This window comes from Melitaea cinxia, chromosome 22, assembly GCF_905220565.1.
Source record: "Melitaea cinxia chromosome 22, ilMelCinx1.1, whole genome shotgun sequence".
Lineage (NCBI taxonomy): Eukaryota > Metazoa > Arthropoda > Insecta > Lepidoptera > Nymphalidae > Melitaea > Melitaea cinxia.
This window is the reverse complement of record NC_059415.1, coordinates 606,112-627,246: the sequence shown is the minus strand read 5'-3', so window position 1 is coordinate 627,246 and position 21,135 is coordinate 606,112. Positions and strand designations below refer to the sequence as shown.

At 33.7% G+C, this 21,135-nt stretch overlaps 1 long non-coding RNA gene and 8 other non-coding genes across 9 annotated transcripts; 6 read left to right on the top strand and 3 right to left on the bottom strand.

Annotated features, from left to right (window-relative positions):
• Positions 1–976: 976 nt before the first annotated feature.
• LOC123664706 lies at positions 977–13,778 on the bottom strand. The gene is made up of 3 exons (XR_006744871.1): positions 13,315–13,778; positions 13,174–13,181; positions 977–989 (listed from the first exon to the last, which is right to left on the bottom strand). It is a non-coding gene; the product is annotated as an uncharacterized LOC123664706 (long non-coding RNA).
• Trnag-ucc lies at positions 4,510–4,581 on the top strand. Its single transcript has one exon. It is a non-coding gene; the product is annotated as a tRNA-Gly (tRNA).
• Positions 5,783–5,901, bottom strand: LOC123664834. The gene has a single exon (XR_006744940.1). It is a non-coding gene; the product is annotated as a 5S ribosomal RNA (ribosomal RNA).
• Positions 6,114–6,232, bottom strand: LOC123664832. Its single transcript, XR_006744938.1, has one exon. It is a non-coding gene; the product is annotated as a 5S ribosomal RNA (ribosomal RNA).
• LOC123664840 lies at positions 8,848–8,966 on the top strand. Its single transcript, XR_006744945.1, has one exon. It is a non-coding gene; the product is annotated as a 5S ribosomal RNA (ribosomal RNA).
• Trnac-gca lies at positions 9,177–9,248 on the top strand. The gene has a single exon. It is a non-coding gene; the product is annotated as a tRNA-Cys (tRNA).
• On the top strand, positions 10,920–11,001 carry Trnas-cga. Its single transcript has one exon. It is a non-coding gene; the product is annotated as a tRNA-Ser (tRNA).
• On the top strand, positions 12,431–12,592 carry LOC123664795. The gene has a single exon (XR_006744908.1). It is a non-coding gene; the product is annotated as a U1 spliceosomal RNA (small nuclear RNA).
• Positions 13,779–20,725: 6,947 nt separating the features above from the next.
• LOC123664806 lies at positions 20,726–20,918 on the top strand. Its single transcript, XR_006744914.1, has one exon. It is a non-coding gene; the product is annotated as a U2 spliceosomal RNA (small nuclear RNA).
• The last annotated feature ends 217 nt before the right edge of the window (positions 20,919–21,135 follow it).

Sequence of the window (21,135 nt, the reverse complement as noted above, 5' to 3'; positions counted from 1 at the left end):
CTGATGTAACATACATAAAAAAAAAAAAAAAAAAAAAACAGTCGAATTGAGAACCTCCTCCTTTTTTGGAAGTCGGTTAAAAAACGCAGTCGAATCGAGAACCTCCTTGTTCTTAAGTTGTTCAAAAGTGTATGTATCACCAACCCGTCTGCCGAGCGTGGTGACTCTGGGCAACACACATGAGTTCACCCCATTTTCGGCGCAAACTTGTGGAGGCCTATGTCCAACTGTGGACTGCGCTGAAGTGATGAGCAAATGAATCAAATTGTAGTTAACACCCAGTGAAAAGTTACGCGGTATAAAACAACTTAGGTCATACCATCTTTCGTATAAAAAGAAAAATCATCGAAATCGATCCACACAGTCAAAAGGTCTGAGTCAAAATACAATAAATAAAAAAAACGAAGAAAAATCTAACTGATAACCTTCTCCTTTTTGGAAATTATAATTAACTAAAACAATAAAACTCTAAAATCAAAACATAAATTAACGTTTCTTATGCGCATCATCATCATTACGGCCTATACAGTCCACTGCTGGACATAGGCCTCCACAAGTTTACGCCAAAAATAACGTGAACCCATGTGTTTTGCCGCATTAGTACAGTAAATACTCGTACACTATATACGTATACTTTGCTACAGCTAAAAGCACTGTAAAGCGTCATTTCAGCGCAACTCTGGCGATGTTTTACACGACGTCACTACCCAGATTTTTTTATACCGCGCACCTAATATCGTTTGTTAAGATGTAAACTCCGCTCGTAGTGTCTGTCCTCCGACCCGCTGAACCAACGATCCACGTAAAATTGCCGGTGTATGAGGATTGCGGAAATCCAGGATGTCTGGCGCGAACTTGGGGAGGCCTATGTCCAGCGTGGACTGCAATAGGCTGAACTAACTGAGGTGTAAACTCTTAAAAATTAGTGGGAATCACTGTTCCACGATTTCAAAAGACAGGAAACCATGCAGAACCGTGCATTCAGTCGACTAGAATTAAGGCTTGTCTATACAGCTGTGTGTGTTTTCAGTTCATAGTTTATAATAATGTTCGCTTTTATATTTATGTTTGCTTGCAATCAAAAATACCTGATTTCAAATTACATCAACAATTAATGTACCCTAAGTAGTTGAGAAAATAATCAATGAAATACACATTATTAAGGGTAAATCAAAAACTTGTCAGATTTCGTTCAAATTAAAATAAGAACACACGATATGCGACAAATTTTTATCAAAGAAAGAATTCTCTACAATTTAGACTTTAAAAAGTTACGGGGTAACATATAAATAAACATTCGCATTGAGAACCTCCGTGGAACTTACTCCTTTTTTCGAATTCGGTTAAAAAAGTAGTTAAGTCTCATTCAATCCCACTGTCAAGGATTCGAAAATAGACAAAACAAACACCAGACACTTCCACCACCACTGTCATAATCCTTACCTCCTTATTCTTATTCTTGAAGCAATTATCTTTTAAGATTCTCATGGTAGAAAATTTGTCTGCCAGCCTCCAGTGCAGCGGCGTGCTGGTTTGAGCTCCAACTCTTCTGATGTTTGATGAAAAGGCCTGTTCGCGGCAGCGAGATGTATATCAGGAACTTTGTTTTGGGGAATACTAAGTGAATCAGTAAAGGGCGGAAGCCGGTCTACTTCCTCGTCACCCATTGAAGCAAAACAGGTACTGTAAGACCTATAATAAAAAAAAGGAAACTTTGACTCATATGATAATTATAGACCTGTAACTATTTTACCAATAATTGATAAAATAACGGAAAAATACATTCATCAACAAATTCAAAATTTCTATAATAAAAATAACATATTATATAGTAATCAATTCGGTTTTCAGCCAAAATAATTGTGTTTGCTCGCAAACGAAAAAAAAACCGACTTCAATTACATCGACAAGTAATACAACGTAGATCGACGAAAAAATAGTCAAGCAACTACGCGTTATTAAAGATTACTTAAAAAGTAGTTATCAGATCTCGATAAAATTTATATGTGACCACATGATAAACATCAGCTTTCGATTAAATTAAAAATTATCAAAATCGGTACACCCAGTAAAAAGTTATTATGGATTTTCGAGAGTTTCCCTCGATTCCTCTGGGATCCCATCATCAGATCCTAGTTCCCTTATCACGGTATTAAACTAGGGATATCCCCTTTCCAACAAAAAAAGAATTATCAAGATCGGTACATCCAGTAGAAAGTTATGCGGTATAATACAACGTAGGTCGACGAAAAAAGCGTCAAGTAAAAACACATTATTAGATATAACTCGAAAAGTAGTTGTTAGATCTCAAATAAATTTAAATGGGACCAATTGGCACACACCACCTTTCGATTAAAACAAAATTTGTCGAAATCGGTCCACACGGGCAAAAGTTCTGATGTAACATACATAAAAAAAAAAAAAAAAAAAAAAAAAAAAAAAAAAATACAGTCGAATTGAGAACCTCCTCCTTTTTTGGAAGTCAGTTAAAAAGTACTACACAACTTTTATCAATATTTTCAAATTCTGTAAATAAACACTTGAACGATAAAAAGCACATTTTAGTAATATTTATAGATTATAGCAAAGCATTTGATACTCTACAACATAACATTCTTCTTGAAAAATTAGAAAATAACGGAATCAGGGGCCCACTTCTAAATTGGTGTTATAATTATCTTTCAAATAGAACATATCGCGTTAAAATTACTGATACCCTCAGTGACGAAATAGCAATAACAGAAGGAACTGCACAGGGTTCAGTTTTAGGACCCCTTCATTACTTAACATATGTTAACGATCTTAAAAACGTTGTAAAAACCTGTGAAATGTATCAATATGCGGATGATACATGTCTTCTGTCGGCCCATCATGATATAAAACAAGCAATTAAAAAAATTCAATATGATTTTGACCAACTTTCAAAATGGTCCCATGATGTTGGCCTAGTAATAAATAGAGAAAAAACAAAAGCCATCTATATAAGCTCAACGCAAAATAGATTCTCTGGGGACATACAAATCACTGCACATAGCCATCAATGTTTTCATAATTCATATACTGGTACCTGCAACTGTAACCACATTGACTTTGTTAAAACTCAGCGTTACCTTGGTATTACTATAGATACTAACCTCAATTGGAAAGAACATATAAACAATGTCTGTGACAAATTACGTGCCCTTTTAGCCAAATTAACCATAATTAAACCCAAAATTCCATTCTCAATACTATTAATGTTTTATAAATCTTTAGGTGAATCTATTATATCTTATGGACTAAGCACCTACGGTCTTACATTTAAATCACATGTCGATAGAATCTATCATCTCCAATTACGAATCTTAAAAACAATCGTACCCATATACATAAGAAATAAATACAAAAACAACGCCTTGAAATTATTTAACTACTGCAAAGTAATGCCAATACACACTAAAATGAAATATACATTATTAATAGAACAATATTTTAATTCAAACATTCAAATAAAAATGAGTCACTATAAACTAACAAGAAATATTACAAATCACACATTAAAAATACCTAGGCATAGTAATTTTTATGGAAAACGTACGCTTGAATATATTATTCCTTTCCTAATAAATAATCTGCCATCGAATTTAAAAAAAAAAAATTAAAAAAAATAACTATAAAAACATATTTAAAAAATTCTTTTTAGAACAAGTTAAAGAGAGAGATTGACATGACCACATTTATTATTTTTATTATTATTATTACTTTTTTTTAACCACTTAATGTTATTTTTTTTTTCTTTCCAATTATATTCACATGTATAATAATCTATATTTGTATAGCTTTATATCATATTTTTATGTTAGTAAATAATATAGTATGTACTTTAGTATTATTACTTTAGAAACACAGTGCACTGTTAAACTATTCATTGTTTTTGCTGCACTGTTTATCACATAAATTGTATCTTTTTTTCTTCTGTAAATAAATAAATAAATAAATAAATAATAAGCATACTAAAGCAATATACAAGTGTAAATTCCCATTTGATGTGTTTATACCGTACCGTACGGACACCTACAAAACCACAAATATTGCAATACTGACCCTGACCATTCCTTCTTTGGCTATCTTACTTACCACAGAAACACACACTAATTAAGAGCAGAATTCTTCAGCTGTGATCTTCTGTAAGGGTGATGTACTTTCAGGCTGATCTAAATTTTGAGGAAGATATTTCCGGCAGTACCTTTTCTCAATGAAATCATCAGGTAAAGTTTTAAGTTTTCTACTCATAAGGCCTTATTGACTCAACGGCTTACGGTGAATTTTCTGGATTTCCTCCTTACCTTCTAATAATTAAATAGACGAGTTATTATACTTCATCATGAGTGTATGAAAATATGACATAGGCATGAATTACACTTTATGTTTACACAGCCACAATGAAGTATAATGTTCTTATTGATAAAGGTGGTATTGTTTGTGTGTTAATATCGGTATTGGGACGATAATTTCAAGAATTTTATCACGGCGTTGGTGGTGTAATGGTCAGCATAGTTGCCTTCCAAGCAGTTGATCCGGGTTCGATTCCCGGCCAACGCACACTTTTTGCAAATAATCATCATCATCATCTTCCTGCCCTTATCCCACTTATGTAGGGTCGGCACAACATGTTTTCCATGTTGTAATGTGATTTGGCTTGTATATTTTACGACCGGCCGCCTGCCTGACATCAACCCTCCTTGGGAAACTTTTTGCAAATAATAAATTTACTTATTTTATTTATCGAAGAGAAAGAATATGAGTCAGAGATCAGATTGCAGACAGTCGGTCCACCGATTTATCCTTGGACGCAAATTTATGTGGTGCCACTTTTGCTGGACGCTTCAGCCTGTAATATCCCACGGAATAGGCCTCTTTCCCCATGTAGGAGAAGGATCAGAGCTTTATCCACCACGCTGCTCCAATGCGGGTTGGCGGGTATATTTCCTAATATGAGTAACGATCGTTATTAGGTGTACAAGATAACAACCGGGACGGACGGCTTAACGTGCTCTCTAAGGCACGGTGGGGAGACCCACAAAGACTGCACAAACACTCAGACCACGGCAGACATCTGTATGGTCAATACAAATTATCACGTGCGGGGATCGAACCCGCAACCGCCAGCGCAACAGTCGCAAACCAGTGTTGTGACCGTTGCGCCAACACGGCGTTTGTTGGACGTTTTAATGCTATTTACTTTGGTCTTCAAGAATCTTAGACAAGATGTCACCAGGACAAATAAGTTTTTAAGACTCTTTTCTACCCTCTGCTTTCTGAGGCGACAATACATTATCAAAGACTACTAAATTACACTCACTATATTGAGCAATAACAGCGAAAAAATGTTTTTTTCATTTAATTTTGTTGTAAGTCATTTAGGACGTCATGGGTTCTTCGTTGTGCGCTGAACTCATACTGGCTCGGGTTGAGAGTTAGATAAAAGTTCCAAAGAATCATTTTATTAAAAGTTGTTTTTACTATATTTCGCAGGACAAAAGAAATTTTATAAGCTTATATATAAAATTCTCGTGTCACAATGTTAGTTACCATACGAGGAGTACGAAACGGCTGGACCGATTTTTATGAATGTTTGTGTGCATATAGGGTCGGTCTGAGAATCGACCAACATCTATTTTTCATGCCCCTAAATTATAAGGAGGAGGGGGGAGATTAAGGGGGTTAGTAACATATAAAACAAAACAACGTTTGCTGGGTCAGCTACTTTACAATAAATTTAATTGCAAATAAAACGGCAAAAAGCCAACGTCACGCGGTGTTCCCAGGCGGTCACCCATCCAAGTACTGACCGCGCCCGACGTTGCTTAACTTCGGTGATCGGACGAGAACCGGTGTATTCAACGTGGTATGGACGTTGGCGACTGATAAGCAAAAAATCTTGATCACACCTTGGTAAACAACTATTCTAGTATATAGAGGAAATTATACGTAATGATAAGCATACGTTTGGAAAAATGAAATAATGTAGAGTTGCATTATGACCTAATTTAATATTTATATTAAAAAAAATAACAATATACGAGTAATAATATTAGCTGTACAACACATGTGCAATAGAAAAAACGTCAAAAAGCCAACGTCACGCGGTGTTCCCAGGCGGTCACCCATCCAAGTACTGACCGCGCCCGACGTTGCTTAACTTCGGTGATCGGACGAGAACCGGTGTATTCAACGTGGTATGGACGTTGGCACTTCTATAACTAGAAACCTCGAAATCTATCAGTGTTCCTCTAGTCTAGTACATTATGCATGTATTATACATACAGGACCTGGGTGACCGAGCTTAGCTCGGTATTCTTAGTAAATCGTGTTTTTTGAAAATCATATTTAAATACGAATTACATATTGATAAAATATGAATAATATTTTTCGATTTTATTTTTTTTAGAAAAAAAAAGAAAAAAAAACGATAATCGATCTGGAATACGTGAGGATTCGAACCATGATCTTTTGGACCGAGCGCGATCGGCCGATTTCCCCTGAGCTATTACAACTTTATTGACAGATGCGAAATTTACCTTCTTATTCTAACGATATTGTAGCCATTTTTTCATTGCCTAAAAACAGGGATAAAACGACATTTTCTAAAAATGAATCCTAGCTAGATTTATTTATCTCCCCCGTATTCCCCTGTATACTAAATTTCATGAAAATCGTTGGAGCCGTTTCCGAGATTCAGATTATATATATATATATACAAGAATTGCTCGTTTAATAGTATAAGATAATTATTATAAACCTTTCCCTCTATTTATTAAAGAAAACCACACCGAATACCCGCGACCACCTGCGCAACAGCCAGTGCTATTATCGCTGCGCTAACGCGTCGAGGGGGTGGCCATATTCTATTTTAAACACTTAATCAAATTCAAAAGCCGTATAAGTCACGATTATTCATGAGCGATTTCGTACTACGACTACTACCGATATTCGGTTTTCGGTTGGCTGCGACCACAAACTTCTTTGAGGGCTGGATCCGCGCCTGATCATAGATAATAACTAGCTGTGCCCTGACTTCGTCCGCGTGGAATCTAACAAAAAAAGTTGTTGTTCATTTCGCTGAGTTATAAAATTAATTTATAAAATGAAATTAGCCTAAGTTACTCCTTATTACATCAGCTATCTGCCAGTGAAAGCCCCGTCAAAATCGGCCCAGCTGTTTCAGTGATTAGCCGGAACAAACAGACAGACAGACAGACAGTCGAAAATTGTAAAAAATGTTATTTTGGTATATATACCGTGTATACAGCCATATGCATTTAGTAAAAAGCAGTTATTTTAATATGAAAAACAGACACTCCAATTTTATTTAATTGAAGGTGTATAAGGTGTTCGACTTGTAACTGCATTATTTATATTCGATGTCTCAGAGGACGCTTTATAACCCCTATGGTAAAAATGTATAGGTGTTTTTTTCACCATAATTAATTTTTTGATATGAAAAATCGAGTTTCAATTAATCGGTAAATCGATAAAATAAATTTAAAAAAAGCAACGATTATTTATTAATTCATTATTTCCGGTACACGAAACATCCTACGCGTATAATTTAATAATGTTTACATTGCTAAACAAAAAAATGTATGAATGGTATTCAATATGGAGAGTAAAATTACTCGAAATAGTATTATTAGTTACGTACAGCGTCATCTATTCACGTTGTTATACACTATTACGTACGTTAAAATAGTTTGTAAATTGAGCGGTAGATGGTGTGGTAACATAAATTTAAAATAATAAAACGTTTAAAATAATTTTAATATTTTTAATATATTTGAAAGTAATATATTGTATAATGTTTGAAAAAAAATGACATATCTATATTGTGCAGGGATTTACGTTCTATCATTTGATAAAAAGTGTATATTTATACTACCTATTTATTTACGAGTGCATTAGAAAAGTCGCTTAATTACAAATATATTGTTGCAAAATTTTTAAAACCTTAATAGTTCTTTAAAATGAAAAAAAAAATATAATGTTTATATTTATTATATCTTAAAATTACATCATAAAAAATATGTAAGCGGAAATACAAAATTAAAAAGTTATTATTTCGACCAATCAAAATACGAGGTATAGACGCAAATAGAACAACTTTTATACTTTTTAAAGACAAAAAAAGAATGTCAATTGATTCGAAAAAAGGTGGTTTTAGATTTAGAATTTAGTTCTTTTTTGTATAAAGTGATTTATGATTTGTTTTATTATCGTTACTTGTTACTACTTATTTATCAAAAGCACACGATATATTATAATAATATAAGTTTAGATTTACATTCCTATTATATTTATCGTTTAAAAATTATGACAGAACAAAACAATCGTTAACGTGACTGTTGAGTGTTGACTGTGAATTTGTTGGGAAATATACAAAGGTGTTCGGTGTTATTATATTGTATTTCGGTGTTATAGTTGTTATTTAAAGTGATATTTTGTGAGAAGAAAGAAAGATTAGAAAGCAACTATAATATATAAAAAAGTAGGTATGTATCCTTATCTACTTTAAACTTACAAGTAACACATTCTTAAATAGAAATATTTAATAAACACTGTTGAAATTTCAATGGTATTTGTTAATGTTTCATGTGGTTGTGAATATTGTTTCTACGTATTATATTATTAAGTACCTATGCTTAATAATTAAATATAAGGCATTAGAAAACTTTTGTATAGACTGTGTTTATAATAAGTGTTTTTTTGTAACATTGCTTGTATGTACATTTGATTAGTCATATTTATTTGTTAAATTATTTTATTTAATGTTTGTCTCCGTATGTAAAGATCTTTTTCAACTTAACAATTGCCAACGTCCATACCACGTTGAATACACCGGTTCTCGTCCGATCACCGACGTTAAGCAACGTCGGGCGCGGTCAGTACTTGGATGGGTGACCGCCTGGGAACACCGCGTGACGTTGGCTTTTTCTTTTTTCCATTTTGTTTTAACATTTAAATTTTTATTTTATATGCTTTTTATTACATTTTAGGAGCAATCAATAGTTATCGTTTAACCTATTCTCACGTATATATTAAAATGTCAGATACAGTATGATAATTATTGTATATGATATAAAGCTATTTATAGACTAGGAAAAATTGTATAGTTCATCATTTTGACCCTCTTTCACATCGGGGATATAGCTCAGTGGTAGAGCATTCGACTGCAGATCGAGAGGTCCCCGGTTCAAACCCGGGTGTCCCCTAATCTTCTTTTTGTTTAATTTTCTTTTTTAGAATAATACTAGCTGCACGGACAGACTGATTTTGATCTGTCAAAAGTTAATAGTAAAAAAAAAAATTTCATTTTTTTAGTATTAAAACCATCCGTGGGCCAAAACAACCTTACCGGATTGGTCGAGCCATTCTCGAGTTATGCACTTAGGAACATCGATTTTTATTGTATATAGAAAATAACACGCAGACATACCTTAACTATCTTTAATAATGTTTAGTTCTTAAGTTGTGAATAGTAAGTATAATATTGTAAAAAATCGAAAGCAAAATATTCGTAACATTTTATTTTAACGGTGAATATTATATATAGGTATATGAATATGTAATACCAATAATTCTTCAAAACCCATTTAAGATTTACTATATTTCAATATTTAATACTAATACAAAAAGCAAAGATCGGATTTGAATGTTTTAAATAAATTGTAAAGAGAAAAATGATAGAAATTATAGTAAAGAACAACGATTTTAAGCAAATAATTACTTAAACAATCTGAAATTAATTATGTTCAAGTAGGCTCCAAATTTTGAGTCATCATTTCAGAAATTAAAATTATATTTGTTTTCACTTCAGCCTACCGCAGTCCACTGCTAGACATAGGCTTCCCCAAGTTCAACGCATGTGTTTTGCCCATAGTAATCATAGGCTGGCTTTGTCGCACAGTCACAGCGACATTTTACATAGTAACTAATTACCAGAGAACCTGCATGGCGATTCAATGGGGAAATACTGCCAGCATTCTTGACACCATTCCACCGTTACCATACCATAACTGTATGTAAATATTTATTTGAAATACTTGATTATTCGTTCAGAACAAAATTTATTTACTGCTCGATATATCAGTGACCTTGATCCATGAGACAAATCATCATTTTTAATCAATAATTAGGTGCAAAAATCTTATTTTTCCAATATTTATTCATTGACTACTGTTGTTTGTTGTTGTATCGAATATATAATAATAAACAGAGAGACCAGTTCCAGCTTTTTTGTTTCGTTATACTGCGAAAAGTACTGAACCGATCGGAATAATACTTATACCATAAGATGCAGCGTGTTTCACAGAAGGTTTTAGTATAATTATAATACATTGGCGATTACTTATCGTGTAATAAAATACGGACGGGTCAATGTCGCTAGTTTACTATAAATTGACTTATCTCCTTTTCTTTGACACCACAGATCTATAATATAAAAATGAGTCGCTGTATGTGTTGCTAAGCGCAAAACTCGAGAACGGTTGGACCGATTTCGCTAATTCTTTTTTTAAAATATTCCTTGAAGTACGAGGATGGTTCTTACGGAGAGAAAAATTCTAAAAAAAAAAAATTAAATTTCCTGAAAAAGTCTAAAAACAACACTTTTCTATACTCCCATACAAAAGATTTGTGATAATACTTAAAAGTCAATTTGAACTTTAATACCATACGATAGAGTTTGTGTTAGGCGATACGAAGTTCGCCGGGTCAGCTAGTTTATTATAAACTAAATGCAAAATAATTTATTGATGAATATCAACCCAACCTCTTTGATAAATACACACACACACACACACATATATATATATATATATATATATATATATATATATTTCATTGCTTAGGTTACTTGTCAGTATTTCATACAATATCGTGTAGCAGTCGTGGCCGAGTGGTTAAGGCGTCTGACTCGAAATCAGATTCCCTCTGGGAGCGTAGGTTCGAATCCTACCGGCTGCGGATCTCTTTTTATTTCTTTTTTTTGCGATACTATCAATAAGGCAGTTGTTTTTAACTTAATTAAATACGACTAGCTGTTGCCCGAGGCTGCGGTTACGTAAAAATTAATAGGTAATGTTAACAAATACTACCTAACTTAAAATGCATAGCATAAAATAGCCCGGTATTGGAAGGAAGATGGTCGTTCTTACGCGTATGTTGTATTTGTCGTTCATTCGTGCGTATTGCATAGGTATATAAAAAAATTAAAAATTATGCTCCAATAGATAATCTAACGTATATGTATGAGACTTCGGGGTCTAAATTCCTTCACAGTTTGCCAATATGTACTGGACATGTCCTTTCAATGCGCTCGTAGCATTAAATATATCATGAAGGTAGGCTTGTACTAACAGCAGCAAAGGATTCTTTATTAGCATACATTTACCACGCCCAGGCCGTAACAAATTGCTTTATGTCATAAAGTTGATTTATATCTTATCGTTAATTCGTATATTCGTCTCGTAAAGAAATTCTCTATCATAAGTTCAGTTATCATCATCTATAAAAATTGTCCAAAACTGTAAACTAAGTAACAATAATCACCTCTAGAAGCTTATGTCCTGTGTTACTAGATGGCGCTTAAATATAAAAAAAATGTGTGTAGGTAATAGGTATGAAATGAAAATTTAATGATTACTTACACACTTATCTAGCTAAGTTTAAACAAAAATACAAAGTAATCTAAATATGTTTTAGATTACTTTGTGTTTTACATAAAAAAGAGTTACTTTTTTATGTAAGTTTGAAAAATGTAAGTTTTGAATACGAAATAGATATCAATGTGACTACATACCTTTAGCGTGTATATGTCCTTTAATATCATGTATTCCTGTTTCCTGACATTTTTTGATTTTATTCCTGTGTAGTTTTATAATATTCTAAATTCGCCAATCCATTTACATTATGACAATTGACAAGCATCTAAAAAATCTAGCCATATTCTGATGTTGTTGATATATTGATTTTGTGCAGAGGATTTGCTCGTAATGTTTTCGAAGCATAATTTAAAAATGTCATTAAAGCCACGGCTATAATTTAAAGAATTTACAATTAGCTCCTACTCATTTAAAAAGAGGCAAACTGCTCTACTATAAAAATAGTAGTGTGAACTATTCAAACGAGTAGGACATTGAATCATCAAAAATTCATATACATGTATGTAAATCAACTTGCATTAACAATCAGTGTACTTTGTCCTCATTAGGTTATTGAACGTACTTACCAGTGTATTTTTGACATATATACAGAGATGTTTTAAAAACAAAATGCAGATGTTTTTAAAACAAAATCCAGATGTTTTTCGTTAGATGTCGCTAGTGCAACATTAAATCGCGCTAACGTTGTATTCACCCGGGAATATAAAGTGGTGACGAGCGGCAGTCTAAGCATACTTACCTGGCGTAGGGGACACCGTGATCACGAAGGCGGTTCCCCCAGAGCGAGGCTCCTCCATTGCACTGCGGCGGGGTTGACCTCTGCGATTATCCCTAATGCGGATAACTCGGACGCGTAATTTTTGGTAGTGGGGACTGCGTACGCGCTGTCCCCCCATAAAGATAATGCATAATTATTTACGAATCTTCTTGATCCTTGTAGTCAAGTATAAGAAAGTACAGATATATGTGTATGTACTACAAGCGGCCTCGTAGCTAACGATGTAGCGATCCCAGACAATCAAAGTAGAGGAGGTAATGTTGCAGTTATACGCAATTATATACCGCCAAGAAAAAAATTGGTTGTCTGTAAAGTTGGTTTACGGACGATAGTTTAACGCACGTTTAACGTGACAACGTCATAACAAAACATCTTCTCGGACATATAGGCCTAACTGAGTGGAAAATAGATTGCTGCGTCTTGCACAGCATCTATATCTCTCTTCCACTGAGCGTAACGCTGCAATGAGTCATCCGTTTACGTGTATGACGCCGGCATTCATCGATTTATTAGACGTTGTCACGTCAAACTCCTCACTTCTTTTTAACCATAGTATTATTGAACAAATATTGATTAAATAAAGTTCGAATAATTCGAAATTCGCCAATAGCCTAAATATTGAGTCGTAAATTCTACAATTAGTTGAATAAATAAACAATTATAGGAAATGTACACTTGAAAGTTACGTAGAGTCACATTCCTATCTCATTCAAATGTCCTGTAAATTTTTACTAAAATAATACATGACAAAATACTAATTTGAAGTTATAAAAAATAATTTTTAACAAAAAAAAACCGACTTCAAAAAGGAAACTAAAAAGTGAAAAATAAATTTACTTACAAGGAAGGTCTTTCCGCTGACCCCCTTCGATTTCAATTAAATTGAAATATGTTATTCTACATCAAAATCTAAGAGACACGTATTTTTTTTTATCGGCGGAAAAACGTTTCTAAGGGGTGAAAATATCCCCTAAAGTTGAGACCTCCGAGGGTAGTTTTCAGGTTTCGCCTATTTTCACTCGAGATAAGCGAATGCACCCAAATGGATCATCAACTTAATGATAAACGATGGAAAATGCAACTGGTTTCATATCGGGGGGTTGCACAGGAAAAAAGTTATAGGGGTTGAAATTCACAAAATCGTTATAACAAAAAAACTATAGCACCTATCTCGATGGTTTCAATTGCATTTTGAAGAGGGCAAAAAAGTAGTAGATACGGGTTTTTGCGTTTTTACCGCAAATGAAGTTAAGGGGGTGAACTACCCCTATATATGTTTACAGTAAATCTCAATAAAACGGCAGTATTTCTTCTCCTTGTGATACGTGTTTTCTTTCAATTTTCAACGTCTACATCTCAAACGATGGATAGATTTTTCTGGAAATAGCATTTCCATAACTGGTGAAAGCGATAGAACCAAAAGTGTGCGTCCAATCTTAATAAGTTGTTTTTTATTTGAAGGCAATTTAAGACACTAGTTATACTTAAAAGATTTAATTTTCAATGTATTTAAGCAATGAATTTTACCTAATTGAGCAAGGAAATTTCGAAACAATATCCCTCTGAAAATTCTACCACTCTATCAATTTTTTATTTTTTGTCACTTTTTACGGTATCCATACCAATCACATCCGTAGTTTCAAAGAATTTTCTTATTTATTTATTTTTCCCGAAAATTACATATGGGTTAATTTTTACGGATCACCATTTTTTTTATAAGTCAATATTGAATAAGCCAGAAGATGAATTCCAAAAATATCTACACTTTTTGATCTCACGAAAATTTAGTAAATATTGACGCAGTTTCATAGTTATCATAACTCCCCTCTTTCTTAACGGTGTTATCTGGGAATCACTTCTGTTCAGTTTGTGACTCGCTCTCAAAATTAGATTTCAAATACGACGTAGCAGCAGTAACAAAACAGCGATCGCGGCATATTTTCACCACAGTCGGCTATTTTTTTTTACAGGAAAGCAGGCACTTGTAATTCGAGACTATTTAAAACGAAATTGTAAATATTAATCAAAATGAAGATAAATCCTTTGAACGTTATTAGAATGCTTCTCGCAACTTTTGAAGTTATGCATTTACCGGATTCACCAGTAAATAACGATGAAATACAATTGAAAGAAAACTTTGAAAATATTTTGTTGACTGCAATGAACGAATACAGTGGTTTCGAAACGGTGGAAGAAAATTCTTTGCATTTTGAAGAACCGTTCAAGGATTGGGAAATGGAAGTTGTTGAAGATAAACCAAAAGTGAACACTTTTGGTTCTATCGCTTTCACCAGTTATGGAAATGCTATTTCCAGAAAAATCTATCCATCGTTTGAGATGTAGACGTTGAAAATTGAAAGAAAACACGTATCACAAGGAGAAGAAATAAGAAAACAAAGAAATACTGCCGTTTTATTGAGATTTACTGTAAACATATATAGGGGTAGTTCACCCCCTTAACTTCATTTGCGGTAAAAACGCAAAAACCCGTATCTACTACTTTTTTGCCCTCTTCAAAATGCAATTGAAACCATCGAGATAGGTGCTATAGTTTTTTTGTTATAACGATTTTGTGAATTTCAACCCCTATAACTTTTTTCCTGTGCAACCCCCCGATATGAAACCAGTTGCATTTTCCATCGTTTATCATTAAGTTGATTATCCATTTGGGTGCATTCGCTTATCTCGAGTGAAAATAGGCGAAACCTGAAAACTACCCTCGGAGGTCTCAACTTTAGGGGATATTTTCACCCCTTAGAAACGTTTTTCCGCCGATAAAAAAAAATACGTGTCTCTTAGATTTTGATGTAGAATAACATATTTCAATTTAATTGAAATCGAAGGGGGTCAGCGGAAAGACTTTCCTTGTTAGTACAAAGTAATTCGTATTTTGATTTAGTTAATCAGAAATGATTAAATAAATATTTTATAATTTTGAAGTCGGTGCCAAGTAAAACAATAACTACTCTAGTATCTACTCGTAACTTGTATTCAGTTTTCTTTTATAATTTGTTTCATTGACTATTAGGTTGAATACTGTTATTATTCTGTTAATGTTTTGACATATCTAATAATATTTTTTGTACTTGTTTGTTGTGTGTGTGTTGTTTGTATTTGTTATTGTAGCCAGGTTGTTGTAGTATTTACTTGGCACCAACTTCAAAATTATAAAATATTTATTTAATCATTTCTGATTAACTAAATCAAAATACGAATTACTTTGTACTAAGTAAACTTATTTTTCACTTTTTAGTTTCCTTTTTGAAGTCGGTTTTTTTTTGTTAAAAATTATTTTACTTTACAATTTTTAGTGATGGGTACACCTAACAAGGATGCTTTTTCTCTTATGTCGGGGGTTCGGAAACATACACAATACACAAGCACAAACACCCAGATCATGACAAACATCTATATGGCCAATACAAATGTCTGTCGTGCGCGGGGACTGAACCCACTAATGCCAGCGCAACAGCCGGTGCTGTGACCGCTGCGCTAACGCGTCGACATACTATGAGTAAAGTTCGCTATCATCAAACCTGGTCCTGCGACACAGATGGTAATTGCTATAAATCGTTGAAAAGTTCCCTCGACTATCTTTCGTCTCCATCATCAGACTTTAATGGCACTTGTAACTCATATAGGTGCAAAGTTCTCATCGATAGAAACGAATTAAGTTCAAACAGCAGGTAATTGCTATAAGTCGTTGTAGACTACCCTCGACTATCTTTCGTCTCCATCATCAGACTGAAATGGCACTTATAACTCATATATATGCAAAGTTCTCATCAATAGAAACGAATTAAGTTCAAACAGCAGGTAATTGCTATAAATCGTTAAAGAGTTCCCTCGACTATCTTTCGTCTCCATCATCAGACTTTAATGGCACTTGTAACTCATATAGGTGCAAAGTTCTCATCAATAGAAACGAATTAAGTTCAAACAGAAGGTAATTGCTATAAGTCGTTGAAGAGTACCCTCGACTATCTTTCGTCTCCATCATCAGACTGAAATGGCACTTATAACTCATATATATGCAAAGTTCTCATCAATAGAAACGAATTAAGGTCAAACAGCACGTAATTGCTATAAATTGTTGAAGAGTTCCCTCGACTATCTTTCTTCTCCATCATCAGATCGACTCCAGACCATTATTAAATAGTAGTGCTTTATAGTACTTAATGAAAACATGATTAAATTTACTAGTCACCCTTACGATTTTTGAAAGTTTCCCTCGATTTCTCTGGGATCCCATCATCAGATCCTGGTTTCCTTATCATGGTACCAAACTATGAATATCTCCTTTCCAACAAAAAAAGAATTATCCAAATCGGTTCATAAACGAAGAAGTTATCTCCGAACATACATAAAAAAAAATATATATATACGGTCGAATTGAGTAACCTCCTCCTTTTTTTGAAGTCGGTTAAAAATCCAAGACGTATATGCTTCAGCCTGTAATAACCCACTTCTCGGCTTAGGCCTCTTTCCCCATGTAGGAGAAGGATCAGAGCTTAATCCACCACGCTGCTTCAATGCGGGTTGGTAAATATATACCAACAATATATACTACCAGTAACGATCGCTATCAGGTGTACATGATAACAACCAGGACCGACGGCTTATCGTGCTCTCCGAGGCACGGTGGGAAGTCTCACAAGTACTGCACAACCACTCAGACCACGGCTAACATCTGTATGGCCAATACAAATGTTTGTCATGTGCGGGGATCGAACCCGCAACCGCCAGCGCAACAGACACAAACCAGTGCTGTGACCATTGCGCCAACGCGTTGTCAAGAGTCAAGATGTATTATAAAAATCTGCCAAGTGTTAGTGGGACTCGCGCGCGAAGGGTTCCGTACCGTTGAATGAACTAAATATAAATAAATGTTCTGTAAAATATTTACTTGTTAAATAAAACCAAAATAAAAGTGCGCTCCCCAAAGCCCCCCTAAATATTTCGATTATTATAATTTTATTATTTATTATTAAAGTAAGTGTACAATTAAGTATTTTGTGAATATTTCAAGTGCCTACCTGTTACCATTTATTTTATTGATATCGAGCAAAAATAGGCAAAAACTCGCGTTTGTTGTATGGGAGCCCCTTAATTTTTAATTTTATTTTGTTTTAGTATTCGTTGTTCTAGCGGCAACAGAAATACATAATTTGTGAAAATTTCAACTGTCTAGCTATCGCGGTTCTTGAGATACAGCCTGGTTACAGACGGACGGACAGACGGACAAACAGACAGTGAAATCTTAGTAATAGCGTCCCGTTTTTACCCTTTGGGTACGGAACCCCAAAAACGCACCAAAAACGCCCCAAAAACGTCACGCGGTTCCCAGGTGATCACACATCCAAGCGCTGACCGCGCCCGATGTTGCTTAACTTCTCATTGGACGAGAACCATGGACGCTGGCGATTCTTGACTTAAACAAAATTTTACTAGGAGATAAATGTAAATAATTTGTCGGTGGAGTTATAAGAATTTTAATTCTTTTAGAATCCGCAAGTTGACAAGGATCAAGTTCGTTAGGACGATATGTTACCAATAGACGTGAGGCGTATTTATTGGAACAGATAAAAATAACAGGTATTTGAAAGTAACAAATAACAACTGTTATTCTGAATTTGAAATAACTGTTATCTAAAATAACATTAAAAAACAGATACGTAAATATCAAATACTTATACCAAATACTATTGTTATTTGTTACCGCAACTGTTATTAGCAGTCTGTTATTTCTCGAATAAAATTTCTTATCTCACTCTAGCTCATAAGTATTGCGCCTTGCAAAATAGAGAAACACCTAGTATTTTATTACACAATACACATGTTTACCTCTCAGTTGCACTACAATGGCTATACCATGTCAAAAAGAGAAGCCCCTAGTATTTATTACCCCAAAAATATAGTTGATAGTTTCTAAGAACAAATCTCATTGAAAAATTAACTCCCAAATGTGGTCATGTTATGTATTGTCTTCTTATTCGGATACATTGTAAGAATTGTAGTGCCATATTGTGTGTTACTAATAAATAATATTTTATGAATCAAGTACTGTAAAACCAATTTTATTATTTAAATATAGGTATTTTAATAGCTAAACATTGTTAAATAAAATATGTGTCACTCGTTTGAAATTATGCTGTGTATCCAAACGTTGGCTCATCCCGGTTTGACATGATTGGTCAATAAATTAACCTTGTAAATTCAACTTTACGAGATAAAAATAAGAATGATATTCAGTTGTGATTATGATTGATAATGTTTAATCTTTGAAATTCCCTCTTTATTGAAATTTCATAATGGAACGAATTACAAAGCGTTTTTAATTTTGGAATTGATAGAAGAAATTTTAAGATCTTTATATTTCTTGTTTTTTAAATTAGTTTAATAGTTAGTTAGTCAGTGTTGTTAGTTAGTAATAGTTAGTGTTTATATTCATTGTATATATAGTTTAGATTTCGATTAAAAATAGTGTATAGTTAGGTAGTTCTATTATTTGCTAGTGTTCTTATTATTTGTTAGGACTTAATGTCTCTTAATAAAAAAGTGAGTGAATCATCGAAATCGGTCTACCCAGTGAAAAGTTCTGAGGTAATACATAAAAAAAATACAATCGAATTGAGAACCTCCTCCTTTTTTGAAGTGGTTGATGAAGGGAGTTGTTCAGTTTATAATTTACAAGAACAAAGTTCGTTATCCGCGTAAATTTAAATAACAAGCTGTTATTTTATAACAGGTATTGATATCTGTTATTTTTCCATAACAGTAACAGATATAACAGGTAACATGTTTCACCTGTTATAATAACCCACTTTAGTTACCAATAACATAATGTCACAACTAGATTTGAGAGCCTTCACTGATGTAAGGCTTTGCAAAAATATGGGCAGGCGGAAATCTTTCCAAAGCGAAAGATTTACGCAACTATAATAAATCAGTGTTACTTCAGAAACTATCTATAGTTCTCAATAGAAATCTAGACAGCGCGATGCAGGATTTTAACATTTCCAATAAACGCCATCTAGTAATGACATGCAGGCACTAGTGTGTGACAATATTTTATATCAAATGCGAATCAGCGCCATCTAGTAACAGCTATAAAAACTATAAATTACTTTAAATACAATTCTTTAGCATATTAAGTAAGTTACCATAACATGTTTGACTAATTTAAATCGTTGTATATTATGAAACTGAAACTAGCAGCTAGCAGCTAACAGCCAAAATTAAATGACACTGAAACTAGAAGCCACGCTTTTCTCTTAAAAAAAGCAACAGATTAAGTTGTAACTGTACACAAATTAGTGACGTTATTATTACGACGTAAATTCCACCCCTTCTATTTTTTTACATTAACAAACCCAAACAAGGAGATTAATTCGATATAAAAGCTAAAAATATATGACTAAGCATGAAATAAGGTTAAAATTTAAATCAAAGGTCGTTTATAATATTATAAAAAAAAAAAATATAGAAAAAAAATAAAAAAATAAATAATCCACTTTGATTATTTTTTTAATATTGCAATTTTCCTAAGGAGGCAATTATATTGTATTTGTTAAAATAATCATATCTCTGCTCGTGAACAGTACATTTTGTTGTAACTTCGCAGATTCTATTTTTTTTAGATTTTTATTTTTTCTTTAAGATAACGCCTATGTACTACTTCTTCAAATGTCTATATCTCTGCTCGTGGACACTACATTTTGTTGTAACTTCGCAGAAACCTTTCTATTACGGTCTAGAAACGATGATAAAAATTTCAAAAGGGATACTCAACCCCTTCTATTTTTTTTATTTTTTTTTTCTCGAAGGCAACGCTTATGTACAATTTCTCCAAATGTCTATATCTCTGCTCGTGGACACTACATTTTGTTGTAACTTTGCAGAAACCTTTCTATTACGGTCTAGAAACGATGATAAAAATTTCAAAAGGGATACTCAAACCCTTCTATTTTTTTTCTCTAAGACAACGCCTATGTACTACTTCTTCAAATGTCTATATCGCTGCTCGTGGACACTACATTTTTGTTGTATACCTACAACAAAAATGTAGCACCTATTTACAAAATAAACACCTAATTGAATATGGTAGGAATGTGACGATAGAAATGATTCTGTTTTAGTTTACTTGCGATTCTCTAGATGTCGCTGTATAGTAACTATTTATTTCTCAATCGCGCTGGCCAGATTCTCTCGCGTTGTAAGACGTCCCTTGGTCGTGTTCCTTCCAGTTATCGCTTCTCGGCCTTTTGGCTAAGATCAAAGTGTAGTATCTGTTCTTTTCAGCTTAATATCTGAAAGTTCCCGCACTGCGGGACCAGTATATTAAACTGATTTTTGGAAAACGATGGGAAGTTAGGGGCTCGCTCCACTCCCGTCACGGGTCGGCCCGGCATTGCAGTGCCGCCGGGATTGGCCCACACAAGCAAGATGAACGCGACTGGCGAAAAATCTCTTTAGCAATGGGAGTATGCACCAGTGACTTATATATTACATACGAATTACGAATCGTAAAACTGGCAATGAAACAAAAAGAAACCGGTGTGCTTGAAATATATTAATTAAACAAAATAATATAATCGCTAATTGGGGCGCCATAATGTCAACAGTTTTACCGGAAATTGTAATAGAGATAGATACCTC